The sequence below is a fragment of the Pyrus communis genome, chromosome 13 (genome assembly GCF_041283825.1).
Source record: "Pyrus communis isolate YQ-2024b chromosome 13, ASM4128382v1, whole genome shotgun sequence".
In the NCBI taxonomy this organism is placed as follows: Eukaryota; Viridiplantae; Streptophyta; class Magnoliopsida; order Rosales; family Rosaceae; genus Pyrus; species Pyrus communis.
Window position 1 is genome coordinate 2009281 of NC_142577.1, and position 11343 is coordinate 2020623.

Consider the following 11343-nt stretch of genomic DNA (forward strand, 5'->3'; position numbering starts at 1 on the left):
ATGAAACTAACACAGGTACTACACTATTTATTAAACTAACTGACTATTTATGAAACTGACACGGGTACTACACTATTTATTAAACTGACTAACTATTTATGAAACTGACATAGTTACCACACTATTATGAAATTGACTAACTATTTATGAAACTGAATAATAACTATTTTTATAAATTGGAGTTCATGCATGCATGCTTGCCCTTCTAATTAATAGAGGATAATGCTAAAGAAAACTAAATTTTAAACCAAATTTGCAAACCAAATGATAAGTACATTAATTAATGCGTAAATCATAATTCAATCATCAACATCAACATCATTTGATTTAAAAAATTTGAAAAAAAAATTGATCTCGATAGTATTAACAAATAGAAAGCGAGTGTGTGTCATTTCGGTAAGGAAGGAAGAAGATCGACTCGAGGCTCAGAGTACCAATCAGTGACAACCAATAGTACTTTTTTTTTTTTTTTTGAAGTGCCAAATAGAGGAACTGTCATTGGTTGGAAGAAAGCCAATACCACAAGGCGAACAGACAATCACATTTTAAGAATAACATTGACAAGGTTACTAATCCTTTTATTTAAGGAAGTAAGTCTACGATGATCACATAAAGCTTGGGGAGACTGGACCCTTTGAAAGCCCAAGGTGAACTTCCATATCATGATGTGTCCACAGGCCGGAAGGTTTCGAATTCCCGGGGAGGGGGGTTCATTTAGGTAATCCTTAAAGCCAAAATCATCCAATCTTCCATTCATAGCTTCCAAACCCAATGTTGAAGAAGGAATTGGTCCGGCATGCCTTTGGAATCAAGAAGGGAACCCATCTTCAGTGGAAACGCACTTCCATAAGCGGACCCCAAGATTTTTCCTATTTATCTGCTCCTGAGTTAATGTAACGACCCGTCCCTAAAAGTTACAGTCTTTATAAAATTTTAAATGTGAAATTTCGAAAATGTCCTTCGAGGAAAATGCATTGATTTTTGTTGACCACCTTGTCTAGTTATGTAAGATTCATTTTCTTGGTGTATCCTTGTAGTACTTATCGTTACAGACGCATGGACGCAAACAGAGCGCAATTTGGAGTTATAACGCATGAGATATTAACGTTTTAAGTTGGGGGCATTTTAGGAAATTAATAAAGTTCAAGAAAGCTCCAGATTTTTGGAGCTTAATTTGGACAGCCACGTGTGTGGTCCAGATTTAAAGAAAGAAAAGTTGGGCGGTGCAGATGAAATATAAAAGAGAGAAAGGAGGGGCAGGACGCCCAATCAGAAAGAAGAAGAGAAGAGGCTGGCCAATGAGAGAAGGAGGAAAGAAAGGGAAAGAAAAGAAAGAGGATGCAACCAACCCGGATCCCACACGACCCAGTTCCTAACCTGATGCTAGACCCGATCTTCTTCATCATTTTTCGTTGAGATTTCAGCCAAAATTCGACGAATTACACCGACACTCCTCTTATAATCAACTCCACGACCCTCATTCTTCCTTTTAAACTCAAGATTCGATGTGTTTTCATCCAATTTGGTGAAGAACGGCGTTGGGTGCGCCGAGGGTTACGTGGTGGCGATCCGCCATTTCTGAAGAAAATCCCATCAACCACCACCACCATTAGACTCTTCTTTAGTTCAGGAACGAAGCCCAGGGGGTTTGTTGAGGAGTTAGAGTGAGTTTGGAGGCCGAATCAAGAATCACCCTTTATAGGGTTTCCAGTGGGTTTTCATGAAATTAGAACATTTCCCGACCAAATTGGCTTTATTCATAGGTATGAAAGTTGCTCTATTCACTGAGATCTTCATTTCTGTGAAGTTTGAGAATTTTTAGAAATAATTGAATTTTCCAGTGAGTCGAGGCTGTCGACCGCCACTTGTGGCAACGCGTGGGCTGAGACGTCCTATGACCTTCCTAGGCTAAACTTGAATACCCTGATTCCATTGGTAAAGTCTGATTGACGAATTTCCGTCAATTGAACGTAGTTCCATTAAGGTTAGCCGCTTGATTATTATAACAATTGACGATCTGACTGTTGGATCATCACCAAACTTTGACACATTATAATACGTAATATTTGAGGATATTAGAAACTTACAGATCAGAAATCCGACTTACGGATCTTCCTGAATAGGATATGTAAGTTGTAGGTTCTATTGATAAGAATTCTAAGACATGATTTGATAATTGTTCTATTCGCCGATTGTTCGTGACACCTTGATGTTGTGCTAGGGAGTTGTAGCGTGGACTCCAGGTGAGTGGGTTTTTGGTTTTCTATATATACACACACACACACACACACACACGTATATATGTTTTACATTTTCCCAGAAACTGTTTTGAAACGAGTGTATTCTTTTAAATGCCATGTCATGCTTGCATTTCATTTTATTATTTGCATTGGTATGTATATGCATATTATTGTATGACGTTGTGGAGGCCAGGTAAGTTTCAAGTGAGTATTGTATGATGTTAATGGTTGAATTGGTTATGGTTATACATAAAGGCATGTAGAGCTCATTATCATGCACCCCGGTGTTAGTGCTCTCGCCTGTGGCCAGGGCACAGTCCTTCACATGATGTTCACCTCATGCATCGTACGCTCACCTTGGATCCAAGTTTGGTGCATAGCCCTGTCATACAGACCACATTAGGTGGTTCCAACTCGTAGGTGACCCGCGATTATTCGCACAGCCTTCATGTGATCATAGCACTTAAGCGTACTTAATTACACCCAGCCCTGTCGTATAGATCATATTAGGTGGTTCCAACTCGTATGCAGGAATTGGTTAATGAGCTATAGATTCAGCTGTACAAATCACGTTAGGTAACTCCGGCTGGCATATCATTTTACATTGATTTATTTCACCTAGCTTACTCATTTTATTGCTAAGATACTTGACATGGCATATACTCGGTTTTCACTAATCTCGAGCATGATTTCTATATACATATGTATTATTATTTTCTGGAAAATTATATATGGCGAGGGGTTATAACGTTTTCAAAAGGTTTTTATTAAAAACTTTATATTTAGGCCCACTCACCCTTGTTTTTGCGCCCCTCCAGGTTTTAGCTACTGAAAGTTCGTATCGACGAGGATTCTTAGCAAATCTCAGTATAGGTGACTACCTTTGAGGGTATGATCCTTACCCATACTACTGTACTTTACTTATGCTTTGACGTCACGTGTGAAATGGGTTAATTTCCGCTCACAGCGCACTCTTGTTTTTAGGTACTCTTAGGTTTAAATTTATTCACATTTTCCACATCACTATACTTTATGGCTTCGTCACCTTCCAGTTGTCGGCTAGCACAACTCAATTCGGAGTCCTAGTGGACATTCCGGGTTGGGGCGTGCCAGTTAACTTTGCCGATTGCAAAGCTGATTCGAAAGGGTGAACGCCGACAAGGTCGCTCTTGCCACCGTGAAGTCTGAACCAAAGGGTGTCGTTTTGGATTCCTCCGATTTGGTGCTCCATCATCTTCGGTGCCTCCATTTTGCTTTCTCTATTTCTTCCTTTCCTCCTTCTTCCTGTGCCCTTCATCTCGAAATTTGAATAACAAACACATTAATTTTTGTCTGGTGGATTCATGAGGTAGTGGCATACTTGTAAATAAAATGAAGTTTATTTGTAACAGAATTGGATGATAGAATGCGTTCTGTTAGGGGCAAGGCCTGGAAGAAAAAATTGTTTCGTTTTGGGCTTTTGATTCATCCCATGTGTGTTTAATGTTTGTGAGGCCTGATATACATTAGTTTTGTCCTTATGATTAAATATGAAGCCCTTTTGGTTAAATAATATTATAGGGTGGTTTTTGATTAAATTAAACTTAGCTCAAACCCTTTTCATTAAAACTCTCTAAAAAAATAACTATTTTTCCATGTATTACCTCCGGCGTCGCTTGACCTAATTTCGTTCACCGAAGGTGTCATTTGGATCAAAGCAACTTAGCAAGAATTCCCAGACTCCACCTTTGATTGCAAGGTGAACACCCTCTTTAGATTCTTTGGATTCGTCCATGTTGGATAGAAAGCATCCAACTCAACTGTCGAATTCTTCACAAAAATAAAAAATAAAAAACAACGCCATTCTTTTTCACCCAAATTTTGTTGTCCAAGTGTTAAGTTTGAAAATTTGTCACACGTGAGGGGATGTATTAAGAATGAATCCCACATTGATTGGAGGAGGGAACTTGCATGAGTTTACATGTAAGTTGAGTTATTTCCCATTTTACTAATTGGTTTTATGTGGAACTCCAACTTTCTTCGTTATGCAAATTAACTTCTTGTGTTTAATTTTTTGTCGTTCTTTAGTTCATCGCATTTACGTTCTTTGTATCTGTATCCATAAAACTTGAAAAATCCAAAATGCTCAAATCAAACCTAGCGACCCTTGATGGTAAGGGTGTGAAAGAACCTAGGCCAAGAGGTTCATTGTTTGGATGTTCGATCGTCTTGATAAAGAAGTGAAATCCCAGTGCACACCATTCAAAATTTGCCTATCCAATTTCTTCGATGGAAGGTCGATTCGGCAAGTCGTATGACATCTCCGCTTCTTTCTGAATTGAGATCTGCACCTGTTTATCACATCCTTAGGATTTTCATCGCCATTTTTAGAGTTTGACGAAGTAGAAGATCAGATGGTGGCTAGGGAAATGAGAAAATTACAAAAATTAATCTTAGTTTATGGACTTTTTCTCTCTCCATACAAATGAAACGTACCAAATAAATGGGTGAGAAAACATAACATTAGGGGTAAAATTGGAAGCCCAATAAATTATTTTGGTTGGGCCAATTTAGATTTTGTCCTAATCATTAAATAAAGTTATTATATGGTTTTTAGTTAAAATTCTGTTATAAATAGACAAAAGTTAGAGAGATAACCTTTCTAAGGATAGGAACGAAGCAGGTGCAAAATATCACACTATGACTTTAGAAGCTATAACACAAAAGGATGGCAGAGAAAGAAAGCCAGAGATACTAATATTATTTCTCTTGCTTTCTTTCATAGTGTATTTGACAACAAACGGAGTGCTTTATTTATAGAGCGACTCCCGTAACTACAACCATCCATAAAACAATGATGATACTTTTGAAAGTATCAAACACTATTCCTAAGTTTTGTTCTTTTTGAGTGGGCATTCATTCAACCATTAATCCATCAATTTTACAACACTCCCCCTTGGATGCCCACATATCAACATCAGTTACCTCGTTAAAACCTTGCTCGGAAAAACCTAGTGGGAAAAAACCATAGTGAAGGAAAAAGAGTACAACTTTACTTGGATTGTTGATATAGTGTTAAGTATGCTTATGTTGCCTCGTTAACACCTTGATAGCAAAAACGCAGTGGGAAAAATCCTAGTCGAAGGAAAAATAGTACAACAAGCATGTATCATGTATGCTCCCCCTAATATTCATCTCCCCCTAATTCCACATTCTTCAAATTTAGCTGATTGGTAAGTCGACATAATCCGATACTCTGCACTAACTTCTGAAACGTGCACTTTGGTAGAGACTTGGTGAATAGGTCTACCAGATTTTCATTGGAACGAATTTGTCTGACTTCAATAACTTTAGCCTTCTGAAGCTCATGTGCACTGAAAAACTTTGGAGATATGTGTTTGGTCTTACCGCCCATAATGAATCCTTCCTTCATTTGGACAACATATGCTGCATTATCTTCATGGATGATAGTTGGATTGTCTGTCTTCAGAGGTAGACCACATGAATTCCGGATATGATGGATCATTGATCTTAACTAGGAACATTCACGACTTGCTTCATGTAGAGGAAGTATTTTTGAGTGATTTGAAGATGTAGCAACTAATGTTTGCTTTGTTGAACGCCATGAGATTGTTGTATTTCCATTAGTGAACACATATCCAGTTTGTGATCGGGCTTTATGCGAATCAGAGAGGAAACCAGCATATGCATATCCAGCAAGGATCTGGTCATTTGTGGATTTTCCTGAGTAGAAGAGACCCATGTTTGTTGTCCCACAAAGGTATTGCAAAACATCTTTGACTCCTTTCCAATGACAAATCGTTGGAGCAGAGGTATACCTTGCTAACAAGTTAACTGAAAAAGCTATATCTAGTATAGTACATTACGCTAAATATAATAAAGCACCAATTGCACTCAGATATGGTACTTCTGGACCAAGGACCATTTCATCATCTTCTTTTGGACCATTGCCGTGCTGAGTGGATAAGCCTTGTCCATGCCAAATCGCTTCAGGATTTTTGCAATGTAAGCTGATTGGTTGACCAACACACAAGAGCAAATGACATTGTTGATATATCCTTCTTTGATCAAATATTCACTGAGACGATTATACCACATTCGTCCAGATTGTTTCAGCCCATACAATGATCGTCCTAATTTGATCGAAAGCATACCTCGTGGTTTGTTAGTTGTTTCAAGCAACTTAAGTCCTTCTGGGACCTTCATGTATATGTCAGTATCTAATTCTCCGTGTAAATACGCAATGATGATATCCATAAGTAGTATGTCAAGCTTTTCTGAAACTACTAAACTTATTAAGTAACGGAACATAATTGCGTCCATTACAGGAGAATATATCTCCTCATAATCAATTAGGTCTTTGTGAAAAACTTTGTGCAATGAGTTGTGCTTTGTATCTTGCAATCTCGTTTTTTTCATTGCATTTTCTTGTGAATACCCATTTGTAACCCGTGGGATTTACATCGGCGGAGTTTGGACTACTGGTCCAAAAACACTTCGCCTTTCCAAGGAATTTAATTCTGCCTGGAATGCATCTTTCCACTTAGGCCAATCTTGTCTCTGTTTGCATTCATCAACAGAGCAGGGCTCAATATCATCACTTAATATGATTTCAGTGGCTACTACGAATGCGAACATATCATCAATGATTATTTCATTCTGATCCCACAATTCATTTGTACATGCATAATTTATGGAGATTTCTTTGCTTTCATGTATTATTGTCTCTTTAGGGACATATGTCTCATCAAGGACATTCTCTTTTTCTAGAATTACAGAATCATGAATTGCGGATTTTTCATTCATTTTCTCTTCCTAAATGATTTCATTTGGATTCAGCTGTGCCCATGTCTTTCTCTTTCGAGGGGCTGAATCTTTTGAACTTGGGGGTCTACCACGCTTCAGGCGTGCACCAGATGAATCATTCGCTGCCACTTTATTTTGTCCAACAGGGACATCAATTCTTGCAAGTGCATTTGCAGCTAGTATAAGTGATTTTGTCACTTTCATAGCATCATCAAATGCATCTGGCATTTAATTGGCAATACTTTGAAAATGAATGATCCTTTTCACTTCATTTTCACATTGAGTGCTACGTGGATCAAAATGAGACAAGGTGGGTACAACCCATGTCAGCTCTTGCCGTTCTTCTGGAACGGTCTTTTCTCCCCTTAATGACGAGAAGACTGTCTCATCAAAGTGACAATCAGCAAAACGAGCTATAAACATATCACCTGTTAGGGGTTCCAAATATCTAATGATAGATGGTGAATCAAAACCCACATAAATTCCCAGTCTACGCTGAGGTCCCATTTTAGTGCGTTGCAGCAGTGCAATAGGCACATAAACAACACAACCAAAAACTCGTAAATGTGAAATGTTTGGCTGATGTCCATACACGAGTTGTATGAAAGAGTATTGGTGGTTGGCTATAGGGCTTAATCGAACCAATGATGCAGCATGTAAGATGGCATGTCCCCATGTAGAAACTGACATTTTTGTTTCCATGAGCAGAGTGCGAGCTAGTAACTGAAGCCGCTTGATCAATGCTTCTACTCAACCATTTTGAGTATAGACATGAGGAACAGGGTGTTCAACATCAATGCCCAATGTCATGCAGTAATCATCAAAGGTTTGAGACATAAATTCACCAGCGTTATCAAGTCGAATTGACTTAATGGGATAATCTGGGAACTGTTCTCGCTACTTGATTATCTGAGCAAGAAGTCTCGTAAAAGCTACATTCCGAGTAGATAAGAGACAAACATGTGACCATCGGGTAGATGCGTCAACTGAAACCACAAAATATCGAAATGGCCCACAAGATGGTTGAATAGGTCCACAAATATCCCCTTGAATTCTTTGCAAAAATGATGGGGATTCAACATCAACCTTTAGTTATGATGGTCTAATGACCAACTTCCCTTGAGAACAAGCCTTGCAAGGGTTATCATTTAAGATAGCAATGTCTCTGCTCAATAATGGATGTTCATTAGAGTTGGTAATGATCCTACGCATCATGGTGGATCGTAGATGACCCAAATGGTCATGCCAAAGCATGTAATCTTTTGAATCAATAAACTTCTGGTTCATGACAGCATGTGATTCAATTGTCCTTAGGAATGTATAATACAATCCACTCGACAAACCACGTAACTTCTCCAATATACGCTTCTAGGTATCATTGGAGGTAATGTATAGATACCCCACATTTTCTGCACTTTTCGTTTCAATGTGGTATCCATTTAAACGTATGTCTTTAAAACTCAACAAATTTCGAGTTGATCGAGTAGCATACAATGCATTATGTATAAACAATATTGTTCCATTTGGTAACATAATATGGGCTTTCCATGAGCCTTCAATTACATTCGATTGACCTGATATTGTTGTTACCCTTACTCTTGTAAGCATCAAGCTTGACAAAGACTTTCGATCACGAAGTATTGTGTATGTGGTTGCGCTGTTTGCAAGACAAATATCTCCACCATTTCTCATGTTCTGAGAAAAACCATAGCTTTTATCCATGCTTTCTGAGTAAAGGGAATCATTGTTAAAAACAACTTAGAAATTCAAATGCTTCTTTTATTGAAATGCAAGTTTTTATACTACAAGTTCAAAATAATAAAAGTACATCAAATATAAATGATTCAGTCGGACCGATACACTTCATTCGTCCTTTCCACAATGAAGTCCAAGACATTTAGGTAGGTTGTGTTCAACTATCCTGATAAGTCGTACACTGGATGAGGTATATCCATTAGTCTAGCCTAGTCGAGGAAATTAGTCTCGACACCCTTCTCCTTGAGGGAGGTTTGATATAGATCACCAGATGTTTTAGGGTACGACAGGTACGCACCCAATGCCCATCGCCACCACACCTATGGCAGGCTCTATCAGAGTTTCTAGAAGCATTGTTCATACGAGCTTTGACTTTGTGGCGATTTTCATTTTTAAAGCTTGGGCCTGAATTTTGCCTTAGAATCTGGTTGTGAAACTGACCACCATGATTCTTGTCTTTCCTGTTCCACCAGCCTCGCTTATGGCCACGTCCTCATTTATGATTATCGCCACCAGAGGATGTGGCATTCACTTCGAAGGAAGCAGCATTCACTTCTGGGAATGGTGCAAATCCAGTAGGTCGGGACTGATGATTTTTCATCAGGAGCTCATTGTTTTGTTCAATTACCAAGAATACTGATATCAATTAGTTGTATTCAGTGTAGCCTTAAGCTCTATACTGTTGTTGCAAGAGCATGTTAGAGGCATGAAATGTGCTAAAAGCCTTTTCCAGCATATCTTCCTCAATAATGGTATCCCCACAAAGCTTCATCTGAGAGGTAATTTTGAACAACGCAGAATTGTACTCAGCCACTGACTTGAAATCCTGGATCCTTAGGTGAGTCCATTCATAGCGAGCCATTGGAAGAATCAACATTGTCTGGTGATTGTATCTTCAACCGTTAAGTACTCGCTCTTTAGTCCTTCATCAAGGTGGCGACGAATAAAGATCATGGTCTTCACCCAATCTTGAGAGGATGAGCTGTTTTCTTCCCTAATGGTATCTCCAAGATTCCCTGCTTCCATATGGATCTTAGTATCCAGTACCCAGGTAAGGTAATTCTTCCCAGTAACGTCTAGGGCAGCAAAATCAAGCTTTGTCAAGTTCGCCATCTTCTTTTCTTTTTGAAAGAAAAATGAGATGCGTAAGAACTTGCAATAATATGTATTCTTGGAGGAATATAGCGTTAGAACTTCGGGTTCTTACAAATTTTTCATTTTGATCTTCAAGCCAAAAAATGATAAGCACTCGAAACTTCAGGCTCGAGATTTTTATGATTAATGAGAAGGGCGATTGTCCCGCACCATTCTCATCGAAACAAGCATAGGATAGGCAATTATTCCGCACCACTTGAACAGTAGGAAAACTTAAATATGCAGAGCAGTTTAAATATGCAGGGCAGGGTAGGTGATTATACCGCACCACCTAAAATTGTGATAAAATTATGCAAAGCAAGATATAATCGATTTAAATATACAGAGTAAGCTAGACAATTATACCACAACACCTAAAATTTGCAATAAAATTAAATCTGCAGCTCATGATGGGCGATTGTACCGCACCATCTTTGATCGCAGTGAAAATTAAATTTGCAGTTCAAGATGGGCGATTGTACCGTACCATTTTTTATTACAGTAAAATTAACATAAATAAACACTGGGTTAGAAACTAGGAACTGCACCAAACAAGAAATCAAATATATAAGTAATTGTTAAATTTAGAACGAGAAGTAGGCATGATGCTAGCAGTTCATCACGAGGGTGCATCACGCAGAAGAAGAAGAAGAATAAGAAGAACAGGAAAAATCTTAAAGGAAGCATTTTTTTTTTCTTTCGGTGAAGGGAGATGTGAACTATTTAAGGTTAGAGAGTCATGTTGATAACGTGTTAAATAGACAAAAGTTAGAGAGATAACATTTCTAAGGACATGAGCGAAACAGGTGCAAAATATCACACTATGACTTTAATAGCTATAACACAAAAAGATAACAGATAAAGAGAATGAGGGATACTGATATTATTTTTCTTGCTTTCTTTTGCATGTATTTGATAACAAACGGAGTGCTCCATTTATAAAGTGACTCTCATAACTACAACTATCCATAAAACAATGATGATACATTTGAAAGTATCAAACACTATTCCTAAGTCTTGTTTTTTTTTGAGTGGGCATTCATTCAACTATCAATCCATCAATTTTACAACAAATTCAAAATTTTAAAACATTTTTCATCAGTTTGCATTTGATATGAGTTTGATTCAATAAGGCAACTGAATCAAACTAAACCGTGTCGGCCCTAAAAAACTCTATAAAACTAGAATTCGGCCCCAAAACAAACGCACAACATAATTAGAAAAACGTGAAACTAACAACAAAAATGATCAAACTTTTCACCAAAATCACCAGTTTACTACGAACCCAACGAATGCCATCCAATCCATGTCCATGTACCTACCAAAAATCTATTCAATAACCTAGCTACCCATCCGGTTCTCTCTCTCTCTCTCTCTCTCTCTCTCTCTCTCTCACACACACACACAC

At 38.1% G+C, this 11343-nt stretch overlaps 1 pseudogene; it reads right to left on the bottom strand.

The window, feature by feature from the left end:
• Positions 1-605: 605 nt before the first annotated feature.
• LOC148691568 (cyclin-B1-2-like) lies at positions 606-3489 on the bottom strand (annotated as a pseudogene).
• Between the last annotated feature and the right edge of the window lie 7854 nt (positions 3490-11343).